The sequence below is a fragment of the Dipodomys merriami genome, unplaced genomic scaffold (assembly GCF_024711535.1).
Source record: "Dipodomys merriami isolate MVZ:Mamm:240054 unplaced genomic scaffold, mDipMer1.0.p SCAF_8, whole genome shotgun sequence".
Classification (NCBI taxonomy): Eukaryota; Metazoa; Chordata; class Mammalia; order Rodentia; family Heteromyidae; genus Dipodomys; species Dipodomys merriami.
Window position 1 is genome coordinate 52,733,629 of NW_027206401.1, and position 20,872 is coordinate 52,754,500.

The 20,872-nt window shown below is 46.5% G+C and overlaps 2 pseudogenes; both read left to right on the forward strand.

The window, feature by feature from the left end:
• The first annotated feature begins 308 nt into the window (after nt 1-308).
• On the forward strand, nt 309-1,088 carry LOC138819001 (mediator of RNA polymerase II transcription subunit 17 pseudogene; annotated as a pseudogene).
• Nucleotides 1,089-3,713: 2,625 nt separating this feature from the next.
• On the forward strand, nt 3,714-14,072 carry LOC138819002 (mediator of RNA polymerase II transcription subunit 17-like; annotated as a pseudogene).
• The last annotated feature ends 6,800 nt before the right edge of the window (nt 14,073-20,872 follow it).

The window sequence follows — 20,872 nt, forward strand, 5'->3', positions numbered from 1 at the left end:
AGAAGGGGGTGAAGAGCGAACAGGAGCAGGATGGGAGACAGACTCCAGAAAGGATGTGGTGACCAGACTCCCAAGGTAGACTGCGAAACAGTGATTGAGTGAAACTTCCCATAATAGAGGCAGAGGTGAAGGCTGAGGCTGGGTGGTTCAGCCTCTTCTCAGCAGTGAACGTAAGGAACAGAGCAGGGCTCCATTCAATCCACCTCAGTTTCTTACTCCCTGCCAAAGACTATTCCCTCCAACTGTAATCATGGCAATTTCATCTGAAGAAGTTTTGTTGATTGAATAAAAGCTTCAAAAGTAGCAGGATGGAGCTCCATATCTCAGGGCAAAAAGAATTGCCTGCACACCTGAAGGCAAAGAATGGTTTACAGCCTCCCTTGCTGGCCCCATGGGGGTCCTGGCCAGAAGCAGCACCATCTAGGCTTCACAGGGTATGCATCAGCATTCAGTCGGCCTGTGAGAATAAGGTGCAGGAGGTGGGCCTGGATGGCACTGTGTCCAGCATGTAGCCATTGTCCATGTCCCAGACCCTGGTGAGCCTGGCCCAGTGCATCCTCAGCCAGGGTTCAGGCTCCAAAGAGGAGACTGCAGGGCCTGAGAGCAATCCTATGCACAACTCACTGGGCACCAGCGCTGACCCAGACAACCAGGAAAGGTTAGTAAAGTTTCAACCTTCCTTATGGCCTTGGGACTCGGCGAGGAACAATTTGAGGAGTGCTCTGACAGAAATGCCTGTGCTCCATGATATCCTCTCTATAATTAGAGACAACAACAAAACATGACTCTTGATCCATTCTCTTGGGATACAATTCCTCCAAAACAGAATCCTTAGGCATTGCAACTGATCTCTAAAAAAGTCTCTTGCTGGAACAACACCGATCCTCTTGAAGCAGACAGAAAGCCTGACTAAATCAGTTACTGAAAACCAGGAGCACCAGATACAAAGAGACTTCAACTCTGAGCTCTTGAGATTAAGGTAACACTAGAAACTTTAAAAAGTTGGAGATAGGGACCAAGATGGCAATGGGAAAGTAGGGAAACTCCACAGCTCTCTCCGAACAAAAAGACTGAGTTCAAATGGTTAATTTCCCCAAGAGATGGACCACAACAATACAAAAAGGATGAACATCCAGAGAAAAACAGGAGGTGGGGGAAAAAACAAAGAAAGAAAAAATAGCAAGAATCTCAGAACAAAAGTGTGAAGATCCTTCCCCCAACCTTTACTGGCTACTTGGGAATGCGTCAAGTCATGCCCAGCCCAGCCTGGTGGGGGCTGCTGGAGTCCTCAGAGACACAGGGGTTTGTCTGCAGATCACCCACCCAGAAGACACCTGAGGTATCAGTGTTGGATCCGCTGATTGTGAGGAACAGAGAAACCTCCAAGCTGGGAGCCTGCACAAAGATCCCGCCCTCACCACTCACTCTCCAAGCAGAGGGGCTCTATCCCTCCAAACCCACTCGGCCCCTTGACAGGAACCCCAGAACTACACAGGTTGCACACAGAACACCAGAGCAGAAGACCTACAAGGTACTGGTGCTGTGCCAACCCGATCAGCAGTGACAAAGGCAGAGACAGAAACATGCAGCGCTACCAGCACCTGGCCCAGCCCACAAGCATCTCAACTGAACTCTGATTGCGGCAGCAACTGGCAACCTACATCACACAGAAACAACTAGCTCCAGGGTGAGTACCCCACAGGGTGCAGTGTATCACTCAAGGGAGACCAGAGCTGGTGGGAGCCCCCAGACCTTGACCCAGACTCCTACCCCAACACCTGGACTACAGAACCCACTAAAACTGGGAACTGTTCCAGAGCTCCACCAGACCGTGGAGCACATCCAGCTGGCCAGGCTAGATCAAGAGCGTCCCTGGAAGGGAGCTTAAACACCCAAGCCAAGAACAGCATCCCTGGGTCACAACAGCCAACAGTGGAAGAAACTTGAACTATTTACTCCAGGCTGTGTAACCCAGGTGGGATACAGGACTAGGCCTGGGGATCTGGTGCCTGAGCAACACAACCAACTCCTCCCAGTTGAAGCCAGAAGCTGTACAGACACCTTATCAGAGGGGGAAAACAGGGAATCACACCCATGACAGCAAAAGACCTGAGTGTCCAGGGCAAGAGAACCAGAAGCCCAAACTCTACCAGAACCCGGCCCATATATCCCAGGCCAGGAATTGGACAACTCTGGCCACCAGCACCTGATAATAGTTAGGAGCTCAGGCTGGTAAGGTGACTCAGCAGTAGAGTACTTGCCTTGTGTGCATGAGGCCCTGGATCTGATTCCTCAGCACCACATAAGCAGAAAGGGCCAGAAGTGGCTCTGTGGACAGAAGTGGCACTGTGTCTCAAATGGTAGGGTGCCAGCCTTGAGTGAAGAGAGGTGCTCCAGACCCAGAGCTCAGGCCCAAAACTGGCCAAAAAAAAAAAAAAAACAAAGAAAAAAAAACAAAACAAAAAAACAAAACCCATCAGGAGCCCATAGCAGACTACAGCAACTAGGAGAGTACATCTAGCACACTCAATCTCGCCAAGGGCACCTGTAGAAGTAAACAGGAGCAGTGTAGGCTGCTTAGTCCTTCTAAAGGCAGGAACTGCCAGTGACCTACAGCAGAGAGCCAAAAGCCCTACATGGGACAGACCAGCAGCTGGAGGTCGGCACCCAACAGAACTGAGACCAGGTACAGAGTCTCTCCACCAGCCCAGAAACAGCAATCAAGCAAAGACAGACACCTATTGACCAAAACAGAATTTCAGATTAGTCTCCAATAATCCCTGAATCCCCATATGAAAATCACAGAAAAATTACAAGGTTTTCCAACACCCAGGATAGCAAGCTACCCCCAAAAGCCATCAGCCACCTAAGGGAGAGCCCCAGTGGGAGCAAATCAGGAATGGAAAATAAAAGCTACATCCAAGAGATGCTAGAGGCAATGACTCAAGAATTAAAGCGAGGAAGTGGTGCTATGGCTCAAGTGGTAGAGCACTAGCTTTCAGCTGAAGAGCTGAGGGATAGCATCCAGGCCCAGAGTTCAAGCCCCATGACTAAAAACAAAAAACAAAAAGAATTAAAGCGAGAAATAGACCAGAAATTTAAAGAACACAAGGACAAACTATCTGAAGAGATGTAGGATCTCAAACAGGAGGTGCAAGCAAAAATAGAGGCAGTACACACCTCACTAAGAGGTGAGATTATTACTTGGAGAACCAACATCGAATCCATAAATGAGTCCATTTCCTCCATGCAAACCACAATGGAAGCCATAGTTAACAGAGTGAACAAAATGGAATGTAGAGTGTCAGATACAGAAGACAGAATACACCAACTGGACCAAAAAAAAAACAGATATGGAAAAACCACTCAAATTATGCCAAAGTGAAATCCAAGAGCAAGTGGATAGTACCAAGAAATTTAACCTTTGTATAATTGGAGTGGACGAAGTTGAGGAATATCAAAGCCAGGGAACGCAATACCTATTCAACAAGATCAATGAAAATTTCCTCAATCTTAAAAAATAAACCTTACCTACATAACAGAAGCACATAGAATACCTAACAAGCAGGATCCCAGGAGAAACACTTCTAGACACATAGTAAAAATGATAGACCTTAGTAAGGAAACAATCTTGCATGTAGCAAAAATGAAGGAGCTATACTACAATGGGAAAAAAAATAGAATCACTGCAGATCTCTCTAGACAGACATTGAATGCAAGAAAGGACTCTCCTCAAATCAGCCATTGAGAAGCCAAGTGCAGAGGACCACCTCTTTGTTCTAGAGCATAACTTGCACCTGCTGATTAGAGAGGTTCATAAGAAATACCTTTACCATCATGAAGACCCACCCAGCAAGTGTAGCTTTTGGTCACAAAAGAATGAATCTTTCAGTCCCCAAGCTTTTGATAAAAATGAAATTTATTACAGTCCAGTGAAAGGCTTCTGGAAAAAAATAAAGCAAAGCATATTTTTCGGAGGAACAGATTAGCTGCAACCATTGACAGCTTGGCAAGTCTCACTGAGGATCCTCACATACAGGCTCATTGGTCCAGTATCAGTGATGTTTATGAATTCAGTGTGAAGGTGTTCATCACATCCCAGGGCTATAAACCAATATGCAAGTCCATTCAGCTGCAGTTAACATTGGAGTTGAGCAGATCCAAGGTGTACACAGAGATGGAAGGGTGATCACATTGTCTCATCAGGAGCAGAAGCGACAGGATTTTCTTCTGTCTCAGATGTCTTAGCACCATGGGCACACAGCTCAGCAGCTGGCCAAGGTCATGGGCTGGCAGGTCCTGAGCTTCAGTAACCATGTGGGCCTGAGGCCCATAGAGAGCATTGGCAATGTGTCCACCATAACGATGGCCTCTGCAAATGTTGACTCTGCTACTTCAGTTCACAATGGGCCTGAGAGTGGCAGCAAAGTCCTGGTGCGGTTTCCATGGATCCAGAGCAAAGATGTTCCCAAGAGTGATGTGCCCCAGGACAGTAAGTGGAACCATCTCCATGGGCCCTTCAGAGAAGTACAGTGGAAGAAAATGGAAGGTTGTAACTTCCTTCATAAACTGGAGCTGCTCATGTCTGCACTCAGCCCTTGTCTGCTCCGATTCTTCCATGAAGTGGACAATAGAGGTTTGCAGGACAATTGTAAGCACAACAAAGAAATGCCTTCCAAAGGAGTTTCTTTCTAAAGCAATAAACACTTATCAGTTTGAAACCTTGCACTTTGTAACTGTCAAGTATTTTAAAATGCGGCACAATTGTAGATAAGCAGTATGGGAAAATATAAAATTGAATTTGTATGCAGTTAAACCGAGTATGTTATTAAAATATGCTTTCAAATAGCCTTCCTTTGATGGTCACATCAATTAAAATACGTGATTAAAAATCTCAAGTAAGTCAGGCACCCGTAAGTAAGTCATGCCTGTAATCTTAGCTTTGCAGGAAGATGCACTCTGAAGATCCTGGTACAAAGCCAGCCAGGCAGGAAAGTCCATAAGACTCTTATCTCCAATACTCAGAAAAAACGGTGGAAGTGGAACTGTGGCTCAAGTGGTAGCGTACAAGCACACAGAGCAGGCAGTCTTTCTCATTATTTATCCCTAATAAAGAAGACAACCTTGCCACTCTGGTCAGATTGGTTGAGCTCAGGTTTACCATCTTCTGTTTGTGACTGGCTAGTTTTAATAGGATAAAATGTGTTTACAGAAGGTGATTTTCAAATAAGATTAACAGTTCACAAATAATCTCAAAATCTGCCCACCACCACTGCTATTTTTAAATAGTCTAGGGCAGGTTATAATCCTATTTTGAAAAACTAATTTCAAACAAAACCTTGTATTTTACAAAGCCTTTATCCCAAAGTAGCTCCCCTTTTCCTTAAGAGCCAAGCCACCAGGACAAAGGAGGAACTTTTAAGCAGTCCACTTTGACAGAAAAGACAGTTATTCTCACACATGTATATATATGTAAAGGAGGTTGTGTAGTATTTCTACAAATTTCATCTGTACAAGTTGTATTTACCTTCCAAAGCAAGAAAGCAAGGATACTGCCCACTTGCCTAATTTTCCTCCTCAGAATAATGTATAAGTAGAAATATTGTATGTTATATGCACACATATATATACTATATATATGTATCAAATATATATTCAAGAGTGATGTGATTTTCTTATGTCTTAGGTTAGGAAAAGGTTTCTCTGAATTTGGACAAGTTTTCCCTTGCATGTATTTTTGTAATGAAATGTGTAAATATAGGCCCTCAACAAAATAGTTGCCTGTTCCCAATATTAATAGATTAATAACCACCATCATTTACACTTGTATCTGAATTCATTCATCTCTATCTTCAAATTTAGAATCCCCTTTCAAACCACTACTTTGAAAACAAAGCAGAAAACAAAACTTTTGTCTATGTACAGAAGCCTTTAGGCACAAGCAGCTGCAACTAGGCACCTCACCCAGAACTAGGCTCCATTCTAAGTTGCATAGACACAGAGTGGCATCCCATAGAGTTGTACCACCATCCCCTGGTCACAGGACTGCACCAGTCCCTCCCCAGGCCAAGGGCAGAGGAAGTGTCGAGTAAATGCAAGGGAAGCCATTTTACAGGTTGCCATTCATTTACTTTAAGGTCCTGTGTTTGAGCATTGTAGACATGTTCAGATGGCCACTGTGGGTGCTGAACAATTCTGTTACCCTCTGAAGTCAGGAGGTGCAATGGAGTGCCTCCTGCAATATACCATTTAGTGAACCTTTGTCCCAATTCATACAGCATAGGCTCCCACTTGTTGATATTGAAATATGGATACCGGGTCTAACTGGTGGCATATTTACATCTTTGTGTGAAAAATCTTTGCACCCCACCGACAGGTAATAGGCATACCTGAATCCCTAGAGAGAGGCCAGGGACTTAGACAATAGGTTACCAGACCCCCCCCCCTAGAATTGTACCATGAACTTGAGACTGAGTTCTCAGTCTCCATATAAAACTGTCCCATGACCATGACCATACTTAGGCCCCGACCAATTCAGCCACCATTGTTCCATGCCTTGGTTTCTCCTAACTCTCCGCTGGTCACCATGGTATCCCTTCTCAACTCTCCATTAGAATTGATCTGGTGTTGAAATTGTCTGCTCTTTCTTTCCTACCCTCATAGCTCAGTTTCCTAACAGCATGAAGTGCATTGAGAATGCAAGTTCTACAAAGACTCCCAATTCGGCCTCTCAAAATTGCAGGATAGAGTAAGGTCTTGTGAACTGAAGTTCTCAAAATATGTGTTTATACCTTCCAGGGGGTTTTAATTTTACTTGACAGGGGCATCATGACCTTGTGTAGAGAGAGAATGTTTTAGTTCAAGCAGCCAAGAATGTACTGGGCCACATTTAGTCCTTGTGACAGCTATACTGGCTATGATTTAGCACTTTTGTGACTAGTAGGAAAGGCAATTTTTGGTTTTGGGTTTTTTGGCTGGTATTGGGGCTTGGACTCAGAGCCTGGTCTCTGTCCCTGAGCCTCTCTGTGCTCAAGGCTACTGCTTTACCACATGAGCTCTGGCATCACGTCCAACCTTTTCTGTTTATGTGGTACTGAGGAATCGAACCCAGGGCTTCAGGTCGAATGCTTCCTAAGCATTCAACCACTAAGCCACATTTCCAGCCCCTAGAAAAGTTTTTTTGATGCATACTAAAATTCTCAGACCTTTGGCCTCTATGAGTCTTAAAAGGCTAGACATTAAGATGGCACATGGACCTTGTAAATTTACCTGCCTCCTTGGAGACATCTGAATCTTGTGAAAAATTCCGTATCTCTTAAGTCATCTTGTTTTTTGTTGGTCATGGGGCCTGAACTCTGGGCCTAGGCACTGTGCCTTGGCTCTTTGGCTCAGGTCGAGCTTTCTACCACTTGGGCTACAGTGCCACTTCTTGACTCTTCATTCTCTTAAGACATTAACAAGTTTGTGAGATCTCTTCTTGAAGGCCCTCTAGGGATCAGCTGAATCCACTCCATTTCTCAGGAGGAAAAGAATTAAAATTTTGAGCTAGTTCACCTCTCTCTCCATGGAAACAAAGAGGCCCACACTGCCAATCTCTACATCGGTGTTTTGCAAGGGAGCTATGCACCTGTCCATATTTGCAGATGCAGACTATAGAGAAAGCAAAGGAGAAGCAAAGACCTTCTGAAACAGCCCAAGCCAGTCTTCCATGGTAAGAGGTTCTAGCATAGGATAAGGGATTTTTTGAGGCTTCAGGATCCTCTCAGAAACCTCAAAATTCTCTTTACTACTTGGGAATAAGGACTATATCTTCTTCTAAAGACTTAAGCCTAAGCATATAAGTTATGGAGTACAGGCTCTACAAGCATCAGAGCTAGGCAAATCAGCCAAAAACTGATCAGAAAAATGAACAAAGACCAGAGCTGTGTATGAGGAGACTGTGAAAGGCAAAGCTCCACTAACTGAAGACTGAAATGGACAGTGTACTAGAGACAGTAATGGACTCTAGCATGTCTAGACCAAAGCCTGATGCAATAAAGGACACAGTGTGACAAAACAGCCAAGATTGTGCACCATTTACAGATCCAAGCCAGACACCAGTGTGTCTATAGCTAAGCAGATCACACTAATCACAGCAGGGAGACAAGTGCAGAATTATCCTTGGCTTAAATTGCGGAAGGGAAGATGGTGAAGCAAAAGCATTTGATTATTTGTCCAAACACAAATTTTCTATTAGAGAGCTTCTTAGGACATCCTTGAATCTGATTAGGAAAATAAAACCCTCCATCTTCCAGACACAGGAAGGCAATTACCCCGTTAGGAACACATCTAAGGCTTCTAAGTTCTGATCCCTACTGTGTGTTAAGGACACCAGCCGGGGCTGTGAAGGTGAAGACCCAAGCTTGAATCCTGGTTGCACATAATGGCTTTTGAACAGAGCCCAGGCTCTGTTCAAAATAGAAAATGAGGGATCAAGAACACACAGCCAATGCCTTACCATAAAGTACTCAAATGTTCTGAGGGCAGAAAGACTGACTGTCTCTAGGATGAAGCATAAATACTGGCAGACGAGTGGAAAAGCAGGACTCTGGGACCTGGCTTTGGCCCACTGTCATGCACAGTTTCACACAGCAGGAAAAGCTGTTGCAATCTCCCACTCATGGGAGCTTAGTGTGCAAAAGGAAAGGGCAAAACCAAACACTCCTAGAAAGGGCAGAAGGGGTTTTAACTCAAGTAGTGTAGAACACAGGCTTAGGTCTCAAAGTCTATCAAATAGGGTTTATCAGCTCCAACTAGTTACCTTTCCACTATATCTTACACACTGTTCATCTTCAGATAATACTTAGTTGCCTATAAAGCAACAACTTAAAAGACGGAAGTAACTTCAATACAAAGTACTTCCTCAACTATGTCAGACTTGATATCCCAGCAGTCTGTAGGTAGCAGTCTGTTTGCTACAGTAAATGTACTCATACTAAAAGCAACTTGTGCACAAGACTCCTTATCCCTCAAGGAAACAGTGCAGCACAGTTTGCAGGTGTTGGAGATGCACCAGTTTTCATGAGCCACTTCCCCAGTGGGCTGCTCAACTGGAAAGACTTTACAGAGAAGCCTCAGGAGGGATTCAGTAACCACTTCTGTCTGGCCTAGCGGACAGTAAAGCAAAAGCAGACAAATAATTTCTTTTCTGCAGAATCTAGAATGTGAAAGAGGGCATGAATATAATGGGTTATTTGAGGGTAACCAGCAAGAGACAAGAGAAAATACAGTGTGAGGGAGAGAACATGATAAAAATTAATGCATTAAATAGAAAAAGGTCATGAACTAATTGTACAAATTACAAATAGAATCAAAGTATTTCATAGGGATGTATTGAAGTTCCAGAATGAAATTCCTCCCTTTGGAGATTATACACTGATTTTTCAAAAAGTCACTTATTCATCCTCTAAAGAATTGAGAATTCAGAGGGAAATGATTCTAGGTAGGTTTACACAGGTCAGGGATTTTTAAACAGCTCTTCAATGAGGGCATGCAGGAAGCCAAGGAGGAGAGCCCAGCTCTTCCGTTGTTTTACCCTTGGAGGAGGGCAATCACAGGCCCCAGATTCACAGGGGAGAAACTGAACCCCATTTCCCCCTCAGTTAGTAAATCCACATCCTACCCTTTGTCTCAGCTTTGACTGAATTGACCTTCCACCCAATTTGGGTTAAAGTGAGAACTGCTGAGCAGATTTTTCAACAAACCAACAAAAGCCCTTGTACGTTACTCTGGTCAGGGAGTAGACACTTCCCACCACATCCTCTAGAGCAAGAGACAGAGGCTGTGGAGTCCACATCAGACTGTCTGGAGATGGAGATAGTCCCGAGTGTGATTTACACCTGAGCTCATTTACAAGGAAAAAGCATGAGCTGGGAAGGAGAGAAGGGGAGGAGTACTGAACTTCCAACAACTGTGAGAAGACACGGACACCATGTCTCCACAGAACCCAGACATGGTTTACAGAAGACCTAGTCAACAGAGCAAGCCTGGAGCTCCCCCAAAGAGCAGCACCCACACCTTGCTCCCTGTTGCTCTTGCCAGCACCTGGCACAGAGCCCTACATGGTGGGGGGTGAGTGGGAGGGGGCTCAGAAGAGAAGACAGAAAACCTCATTTCCCTTTAAGCTCAAGAACATAATGTGAGGGCTGAAAGCGAGGAAGTGAGTGGGTGGATTTTGAATGAAAGTTCAGACCCATCTCTTTCTCCATTCCATTCCTCCCTAAAGCTTCCAAGACCACAGATCTGTTACAGAACTCTCATCTATTCTGTTGGCATGAAAAACAGGTCAGAGGACAAGTTAGGTTGTTGCAGAGCAATACACAATACAAGCACACTTTACCCAAAAAAGCACTTAACATTTGAATCCCATTTCCCTCTATCTCCTTAATACACCTGAATCAAGTTACTGCCTAATTCAGGTGGCCTGAAAGAGCCTCAAATCTTTATGACAGTTGCTTTAAAAAAACACACACACACTTGAGAATGTAAAACAAATGTAGGGAATGCATACATTGCCAATTCCCTGACAGGAATTCAAATCAGTAGCTTCAAATTGTCTAGAACATTCTGTGCTAAGTGTTGGAACACTAAGTCTTTTGCTTTGTAGTCCAGGCCTGATAACATGGTCCTGCCATCCTAGCAACAAACATGTAACATACAGTACAAGTAGTTTGAAAACTAGCTTTAAAACTAGCTTTAGGACTGAGAAAGTGACTCAGTGGTAAGAGTGCTTGCTTTGTATGCATGAGGCCCTGGATTCAATTCCTCAGCACCACATAGGCAGAAAATGCAAGAAATGGCACTGTGGCTCAAATGGTAGAAAGCCCGAGCCTTCAGCTAAAGAGCTCAGGGACAGAGCCCAGGCCCAGAGTTCAGGCCCCAAAACAGACAGAAAAGAAAAAAATCCAACTAACTTTAAACTGAGGTGTCAGCCCAAGAGACAACGAAGCAGAGGTCAAGCATTGGAGGTCATCATTGGAGCTCTAACATATCTGGAGACTTCTAGATTTGGACCACTCTGGCTACAACGAGGGCCTGGGCAGCTGCAATGACACTTGTCAGGACTCTAAAGCTCAGGAGAGTTGAAGCTGGAGGCCAGGCAATGACTGAGCTCAAGCTATGCACAAAATTTGGGCTTTCAACATGACTGGATTTGGCAAAGACTTGAACATCAGGGTGCCGGGGGGAAAGGGGGCGGCGCTAGAAAGGTAAGAGCAGAGCTGAAGTCTCTGGACAGTGCAATTCAAAACATGAGAACACTGGACACTGAAAAGGGACATCTCAAGGAGCTCAGCAGTAAGGAAGGAAAACAGACAGTATGTTGTTTCAATTAGCTGTTCTTTGACACATGGGAGACAGCTGATTACAAAAATCAATCAGTGGAGTAAATCTTAGGTCTCTGCTAATTAAATGGATATCTAAGGGTAGGCTGGCTACAGCTGGCTCCACTAAGTGTGTTACTGACCCCACAAATGAGACAATTCAACAAGATCACCCCTCAGGACAGGACCAGAGGAATAGGCTGGGAGGCCCTCAGTATTCCCCATGTATATTCTATCATATTAGTTGTCTTTAAATATGTTTTATATATATATATATATATACACACACATATATTTAGTACAGAGGGTGGTCTGCCCTCCAACGCATCTGAACCTTATACCAAAAAATATGTAAGTTAGGAAGTTGAGCTGAAAGTTAAAGCCATAGAGCCTAGCGTCCTGCCAGATAGTTTAGAAATCTCTTTTGTAGTCACTTACAGAATCAATGCCAACAAAGCTTTGTGCATACACCTGAAGCTGGTGCCTTCTGTTTCCTCACAACAGTCCTGGTCAGCAGAGCAAGTTTTGTAGTAGCACTTGTTTTGTAACCATCTCACTGAAGAGGTCAAAATTGCCATTTCCCCCTCCATAGTGAAAAATATACCACTTCCCCTCCTACATTTGCAGACTCATTCCGTACATTGCGTTAACTTTTTGCTACTGGCCTCAGTTTACACACCCCCATGTTATTTCTTGAATGGGATGTGGTATCATCCATTTAAGGCTCACAGTAAAAGGCAAGTAACACCTCAGAGCAAAGTGGGAATGCTGAACAGAAATGCTGCAAAGAGCCTGGGGGTTTCAAATTCAAGAGTAAGGATTAGGAAAGCTAACTGACCTATCTCACTGAGAAATAGGAAGGACTTAGGAGACTTGGTAGTTTGTCAGGTCGATTTTTGAGCATATCAGATCGGCAACAGAATTCATGGAAGCTCTAAAGGCAGCCATGTGTGGGACTTTCATGTTGGCAAACCAGAGTGAAAAAGGAGAGGTTACCATAGAGGGCAGGCAAGTTTGAACTAACATCTGAGGCCTACCACATAGCTCCTCAAGCATGTTTTAAAAACCTAGAGTTTATGTAGGCTTTCAGCTACAATCCCCAAAAGACCACCAGCCCCTTGGACAAGATGAAGATAGAGGACAGGCCAGGGAGCCCACATGAGCCATGTGATCAACGACCCAGGTGGGCCACAGGAGAGGAGGAGGGAAGGCTTTTTCCTGCAGGCTTTGTAACAGCCCAGGGAGCAAATCAGGAACAATGGACACTCTTGAAAGGTAAGAGTTTGAAAGTAGAGTCAACAGAATATTCTGGGTAGGACAGTGGGGAAAAAATGCCAAAGGCCCCCGCCCCCAGCCAGGTTTCCTAGCTTAGTTTTCAAGTAGCTTTTCAGGTGTCTCACAGGTCTTCATTCCCCCCCCCCAACGCCCCTACACTGAAAGATGAGGCGTTCACCCCTTCTCTGTCCCTGTTCCCCCCCTCCCCATCCCTGTTCCCCCCCTCCCCATCCCTGTTCCCCCCCTCCCCATCCCTGTTCCCCCCCTCCCCATCCCTGTTCCCCCCCTCCCCATCCCTGTTCCCCCCCCTCCCCATCCCTGTTCCCCCCCTCCCCATCCCTGTTCCCCCCCTCCCCATCCCTGTTCCCCCCCTCCCCATCCCTGTTCCCCCCCTCCCCATCCCTGTTCCCCCCCTCCCCATCCCTGTTCCCCCCCTCCCCATCCCTGTTCCCCCCCTCCCCATCCCTGTTCCCCCCCTCCCCATCCCTGTTCCCCCCCTCCCCATCCCTGTTCCCCCCCTCCCCATCCCTGTTCCCCCCCTCCCCATCCCTGTTCCCCCCCTCCCCATCCCTGTTCCCCCCCTCCCCATCCCTGTTCCCCCCCTCCCCATCCCTGTTCCCCCCCTCCCCATCCCTGTTCCCCCCCTCCCCATCCCTGTTCCCCCCCTCCCCATCCCTGTTCCCCCCCTCCCCATCCCTGTTCCCCCCCTCCCCATCCCTGTTCCCCCCCTCCCCATCCCTGTTCCCCCCCTCCCCATCCCTGTTCCCCCCCTCCCCATCCCTGTTCCCCCCCTCCCCATCCCTGTTCCCCCCCTCCCCATCCCTGTTCCCCCCCTCCCCATCCCTGTTCCCCCCCTCCCCATCCCTGTTCCCCCCCTCCCCATCCCTGTTCCCCCCCTCCCCATCCCTGTTCCCCCCCTCCCCATCCCTGTTCCCCCCCTCCCCATCCCTGTTCCCCCCCTCCCCACCCCTGTTCCCCCCCTCCCCACCCCTGTTCCCCCCCTCCCCACCCCTGTTCCCCCCCCTCCCCATCCCTGTTCCCCCCCTCCACATCCCTTTTCCCCCGTCCCTGTGGTTCACTGAGGGAGAGGCCTTTCTTGAATCCTTCCAGCTTTGTTAGCTTTCCACCACCACCACCACCACCACCCCGGTTTTCTTAGCACCTACATAACCCTTTGCTTCTTGGTGACTTTTCTCCAGAGAAAGTTTTGAGAAAGACAGAAGACCTTGCACCCAAAAAACCCTGTATCTAAAAGTTTTTCTTCAAAGGAAAGGAAGCTTCCAGGGCGGGGTGGAGCAGTGTTTGCTTTTTCCCAAAACCCGGAGGCAGGGCTTCCAGGCCAAGGCCTGGGTGGTCCACTCGGTGGAAACCCCCCGGCTCCTGGAAAGCTCCTGGAGCCCCAGCTGTGGAAACCCGAGCGAGGAGGGGACTCCCTAGGGCCTTCTGAGCTTCAGCGCCTTCCACACTCCTCAGACATAAGCCGGAAAATGAAGAGGCTGGGCAAGAGCCATTCAAGAGTCTCAGCAGGACTCCGGGTTCTGCTTGGGCCTTTTCATGGTCCTTGGTAGCGCGTCACTTCCGGGGCGTGGCCGCAGCGGGGAGGGGCGGGCGGCGCTGGCCCCCAGTGGATTGGTAACAAGTGTGAGAGGAGTTCATTGATTGCCCAGGACCAGCTGTGCTCTGAACCCGCCCAGGCAAGGCTGAGCCTGGGGACAGCCCAGAAGGCTGCGCAGGTGTGCTGGGAACAGAGCTGGAGGTCTGAGGCCGGGTTTCAGGGCCTGCTAGCTTCTTGCCCTGCTTGCTGCCGCTGTGGACACCTGAACCCAAAAGTACAGCCGAGCCCCAGCGTGGCTCACCCCCAGCTTTGACCACATACAGTCAAGCGCTGGGCTTGGCCCTGTGAGAAGGACCCAGCGCCACCCGCCCTTGCCCTCTGTGGCCACGCCCCGGAAGTGACTCGCTACCATGGACCATGAAAAGGCCCTAGCCCAGCCCACAGTCCGACTGAGACCCTTGCATGGCTCTTGCCCAGCCTCTTCATTTTCCGGCTTATGTCTGGGGGGTGCGGAAGGCGCTGAAGCTCAGAAGGTCCCACTGGGTCTCCTCCTCGCTGGGGTTTCCACAGCTGGGGCTCCAGGAGCTTTCCAGGAGCCGGGGGGTTTCCACCGAGTGGACCACCCAGGCCTTGGCCTGGAAGCCCTGCCTCCGGGTTTTGGGAAAAAGCAAACACTGCTCCACCCCGCCCTGGAAGCTTCCTTTCCTTTGAAGAAAAACTTTTAGATACAGGGTTTTTTGGGTGGAAGGCCTTCTGTCTTTCTCAAAACTTTCTCTGGAGAAAAGTAACAAGAAGCAAAGGGTTATGTAGGTGCTAAGAAAACCGGGGTGGTGGTGGTGGTGGAAAGCTAACAAAGCTGGAAGAATTCAAGAAAGGCCTCTCCCTCAGTGAACCACGAGGAGGGGGGGGGGAAGAGATGTGGAGGGAGGGAAAAGGGATGGGGAGGGGTGTGAACACATCATCTTTAAGTGTGGAGGGTGGGGGAATGGGGAATGAAGACCTGTGAGACACCTGAAAAGCTACTTGAAAACTAAGCTAGGAAACCTGGCTGGGGGCGGGGGCCTTTGGCATTTTTTCCCCACTGTCCTACCCAGAATATTCTGTTGACTCTACTTTCAAACTCTAATCTTTCAAGAGTGTCCAATGTTCCTAATTTGCTCCCTGGGCTGTTACAAAGCCTGCAGAAAAAGCCTTCCCTCCTCCTCTCCTGTGGCTCACCTGGGTCGTTGATCACATGGCTCATGTGGGCTCCCTGGCCTGTCCTCTATCTTCATCTTCTCCAAGGGGCTGGTGGTCTTTTGGGGATTGTAGCTTAAAGCCTACATAAGATCTAGGTTCTTAAAACATGTTGAGGAGCTTTGTGGTAGGCCTCAGGTGTTAGGTCAAACTTGCCTGCCCTCTATGGTAACCTCTCCTTTTTCACTCTGGCTTGCCAAGATAAAAGCCCACAATTGACTGCTTTTAGAGCCTCCATGAATTCTGTTGCTTATCTGATATGCTCAAAAATCGACCTGACAAACTACCAAGTCTCCTAAGTCCTTCCTATTTCTCAGTGAGATGGATGGGTCAGCTTTGCTAATCCTCACACTTGAATTTGAAACCCCAAGGCTCTTGGCAGCATTTCTGGTCAGCATTCCCACTTTGCTCTGAGATGTTACTTGCCTTTTACTGTGAGCCTTAAATGGATGATACCACATCCCTTTCAAGAAGTAACAAGGGACTGGGAAGGTAGCTCAGTGTAGAGCGCTTGCCTTGTATGCATGAGGCCCTGGGTTCAATTCCTCAGCACCACATAAGCAAAAAAAAAAAAGCAGGAAATGCCATTGTGGCTCAAGTGGTAGAGCGCTAGCCTTGAGCTGAAGAGGTGAGCAACAGCACCCAGGCCTGTGGGTTCTGTGGAGACATGGTGTCCGTGTCTTCTCAGTTATTGGAAGTTCAGTACCCCTCCCCTTCTCTCCTTCCCAGTTCATCTTTATTCTTTGTAAATGAGTTCAGGTATAAATCACACTCGGGACTATCTCCATCTCCAGACAGTCTGATGTGGACTCCACAGCCTGTTTCTTAGTCTAGATGATTTGGTGGGAAGTGTCTTCTCCCTGACCAGAGTAACATATAAGGGCTTTTGTTGGTTTGTTGAAAAATCTGCTCAGCAGTTCTCACTTTAACCCAAATTGGGTGGAAGGTCAGATTAGTCAAAGCTGAGACAAAGGGTAGGATGTGGATTTACTGAGGGGGAAATGGGGTTCAGTTTCTCCCCTGTGAATCTGGGGCCTGTGATTGCCCTCCTCCAAGGGTAAAACAACTGAAGAGCTGGGCTCTCCTCCTTGGCTTCCTGCATGCCCTCATTGAAGAGCTGGCTAAAAATCCCTGACCTGTGTAAACCTACCTAGAAGCATTCACCTCTGAATTCTCAATTCTTCAGAGGATGAATAAGTGACTTTTTGAAAAATCAGTGTATAATCTCCAAAGGGAGGAATTTCATTCTGGAACATTAAAACATCCCTCTAAACTACTTTGATTCTATTTGTAATTCGTACAATTAGTTCATGACCTTTTTCTATTTAATGCATTAATTTTTATCATGTTCTCTCCCTCACACTGTATTTTCTCCTATCTCTTGCTGGTTATCTATAACCCACTAATGTTCATGCCCTCTTTCACAATCTAGATTCTACAGAAAAGAAATTATTTGTCTGCTTTTGCTTTACTGTCCGCTAGGCCAGAGAGAAGTGTTTACTGAATCCCTCCTGAGGCTTCTCTCTGTAAAGTCTTTCCAGTTGAGCAGCCCACTGGGAAGTGGCTCATGAAAACAGGTGTTGGAGATCCAACACCTGAAAACTGTGCTGCACTGTTTCCTTGAGGGATAAGGAGTCTTGTGCACAAGTTGCTTTTAGTATGAGTACATTTACTGTAGCAAACAGACTGCTACCTACTCACTGCTGGGATATCAAGTCTGTGACACAGTTGAGAAAGTACTTTGTATTGAAGTTACTTCCGTCTTTCAAGTGTTGCTTTATAGGCAACTAAGTGTTATCTGAAGATGAACAGTGTAAGATTTAGTGGAGAGGTAACTATTTGAAGCTGATAAACCCTATTTGATAGACTTTGAGACCTAAGCCTGTGTTCTACACTACTTGAGTTAAAACCCCTTCTGCCCCTTCTAGGAGTGTTTGGTTTTTTCCTTTCCTTTTGCACAGTTAGCTCCCATGGGTGGGAGATTTTGCAACAGCTTTTCCTGCTGTGTGAAACTGTGCATGACAGTGGGCCAAAGCCAGGTCCCAGAGTCCTGCTTTTCCACTCGTCTGCCAGTATTTATGCTTCATCCTAGAGACAGTCAGTCTTCTGCCCTCAGAACATTTGAGTACTTTATGGTAAGGCATTGGCTGTGTGTTCTTGATCCCTCATTTTCTATTAGGAGCCTGGGCTCTGTTCAAAAGCCATTATGTGCAACCAGGATTCAAGCTTGCGTCTTCACCTTCACAGCCCAGGCTGGTGTCCCTAACACACAGTAGGGATCAGAACTTAAAAGCCTTAGATGTGTTCCTAAAGGGTAATTGCCTTCCTGTGAGTGGTGGAAGATGGAGGGTTTTATTTTTCTAATCAGATTCAAGGATGTCCTAAGAAGCTCTCTAATAGAAAATTTGTGTTTGGACAAATCAAATGCTTTTGCTTCACCATCTTCCCTTCCCCAATTTAAGCCAAGGATTTTCTGCACTTGTCCTACTGCTGTGTGACTAGTGTGATCTGCTTAGCTATGGACATACTGGTGTCTGGCTTGGATCTATAAATGTTGCGCAATCTTGGCTCTTCAGTCACACTGTGTTCTTTATTGCATCAGGTTTTGGTCTAGACGTGCTAGAGTCCATTACTGATGACACAGTCTCCAGTTAGTGGGAGCTTTGCCTTTCAGTTTCCTTGTACACAACTCTGGTCTTTGTTCAATGTTCTGATCAGTCCTTGGCTGCTTTGCCTAGCTCTGATGCTTGAAGAGCCTCTACTTCATAACTCATATGCTTAGGCTTAAGTCTTTAGAGGTAGATCTAATTCTTATTCCCAAGGAGTAAAGAGAATTTTGAATTTTCAGGGAGAGGATCCTGAAGACTCAAAATATCCCTTAACCTCTGCTAGAACCTCTTACCATGGAACACTGGCTTGGGCTGTTTCAGAAAGTCTTTGCTTCTCCTTTGCCTTCTCTATAGTCTGCATCTGCAAATATGGACAGGTGCATAGCTCCCTTGCAAAACACCGATGTAGAGATTGGCAGTGTGGGCCTCTTTGTTTCCATGGAGAGGGAGGTGAACTAGCTCAAAATTTTAATTCTTTTCCTCCTGAGAAATGGAGTGGATTCAGCTGATCCATAGAGGGCCTTTATGAAGAGATCTCACAAACTTGTTATAGTCTCAAGAGAATGTAGAATCAAGAAGAATTAATCCTGGAAGTGGCACTGTAGCTCAAGGGGTGGAGAGCTCCTCTTGAGCTGAAGAGCCAAGGGACAGTGCCTAGGCCCAGAGTTCAGGCCCAATGACCAACAAAAAACAAGATGACTTAAGAGACAGTGAAGTCTTTCACAAGATTCAGATGTCTTCAAGGAGGCAGGGAAATTTACAAGGTCGACGTGCCATCTTTAATGTCTAGCCTTTTAAGACAGAGGCCAAAGGTCTGAGAAACTTTGTATGCATTAAAATTCTAGGGGCTGGGAATATGGCTTAGTGGCTGAATACTAGTTAAGCATTGATGAAGCCTTGGGTTCAATTCTTTAGTACCACATAAACAGAAAAAGCTGGACATGATGCCACAGCTCATGTGGTAGAGCACTAGCTTTGAGCACAGAATCTCAGGCACAGAGCCCAGTCCCTGAGTTAAATCCCCAGTACCGGCCAAAATCAAAACCAAAAAAAAATTTAAAAAAATAAAAACAACCCCAAACCGCCTTTCCTAGCAGTCACAGAAGTACTAAATCAAAGCCAGTATAGTAGTCACAAGGACTAAAGATGGCCCAGTATAATCTTGGCTGCTTGAACTAAAATATTCTCTCTACACAAGGTCATGATGCCCCTATCAAGTGAAATTAAAACCCCCTGTAAGCTATAAACACATATTTTGAGAACTTCAGTTCACAAGACCTTACCGTAGGGGCTGGGAAGGTCGCTCAGTGGTAGAGCGCTTGCCTTGCCTGCCCGAGGCCCTGGGTTTGATTCCTCAGCACCACATAAGCAAAATGAAAAAAGCCAGAAGTGGCGCTGTGGTTCAAGTGGTAGAGTGCTAGCCTTGAGCTGAAGAGCTGAGGGACAGCACCCAGGCCCAGAGTTCAGGCCCCATGACCGGACCAAAAAAAAAAATGTAATTTCACAAGGCCTTACCCTATCCTGGAATTTCTAGTGAGTTTCATTGAAGACTAGACCTACAGACTGGACCACACAAAAATGGGGGAGGGCACATTTTCCCCCTTGCTAGCAGAACAGACTGGGCTTGCCTTTCTGCTATCCCCTTTCCTGTAAACCAACCCCAGCTCCCAATATCTGAGAGCCCCTGAGGGGAAGACTTTTCAAACAGTTGATTTTCACAGATGGTGGCAGTATCATTTGTCATAAAAACTTTGCTCTCCTTGGGGCACCTATCCTCAGCTACCCTCATATCAGGCCAAAATGAGATTGTTATACGGGAATTCAGTCACGAGATAGAGAAGCCACATTTTGAGAGGCCGAATTAGGAATGTTTGTAGAAAGCTGGTGACTGTAAGCAGGCACATGTCCCCAGAAAACTTGGATCCTCAATGCACTTCATACTGTTAAGAAACTGAGCAATGAGGGTAGGAAAGAAAGAGCAGACAAACCATCTCAACAAACCAGATCAACTCTAATGGAGAGTTGAGAAGGGATACTATGGTGTCCAGAGGAGAGTTAGGAGAAACCAAGGCATGGAACAATGGTGGCTGAATTGGTCGGGGCCTAAGTATGGTCATGGGACAGTTTTACAAGGAGATTGAGAACTCAATCTCAAGTTCATGGTACAGGTCTGGGGGTATCTGGTAACCTATTGTCTAAGTCCCTGGCCCTCCCTCTAGGGATTCAGGCATGCCTATTACCTGTGGGTGGGGTGCAAAGATTTTTCACAAAGATGTAAATATGCCACCAGTTAGACCCAGTATCCATATTTCAATATCAACAAGTGGGAGCCTATGCTGTATGAATTGGGACAAAGGTTCACTAAATGGGCCATTGCAGGATGGAAATCCATTGCACTTCCTGACTTCAGAGGGTAACAGAATTGTTCAGCACCCACAGTGGCCATCTCAACATGCATACAAATGTTCAAACACAGGACCTTAAAGTAAATGAATGGCAACCTGTAAAATGGCTTCATTTTCATTTACTTAGCATTTTCTCTGCCCTGGGCTTGTGGTGGAACTGGTGCAGTCCTGTGTGACCAGGGATGGTGGTATAACTCTATGGGATGCCGCTCTGTGTCTATGCAACTTAGAATGGAGCCTAGTTCTGGGTGAGGTGCCTAGTTCCGGCTGCTTGTGCCTAAAGGCTTCTGTACACAGACAAAAATTTTGTTTTTTGTTTTGTTTTCAAAGTAGTGGTTTGAAAGGGGATTCTAAATTTGAAGATAGAGATGGATGAATTCAGATAAAAGTGTAAATGATGTTGGTTCTTGATCTATTAATATTGGGAACTGG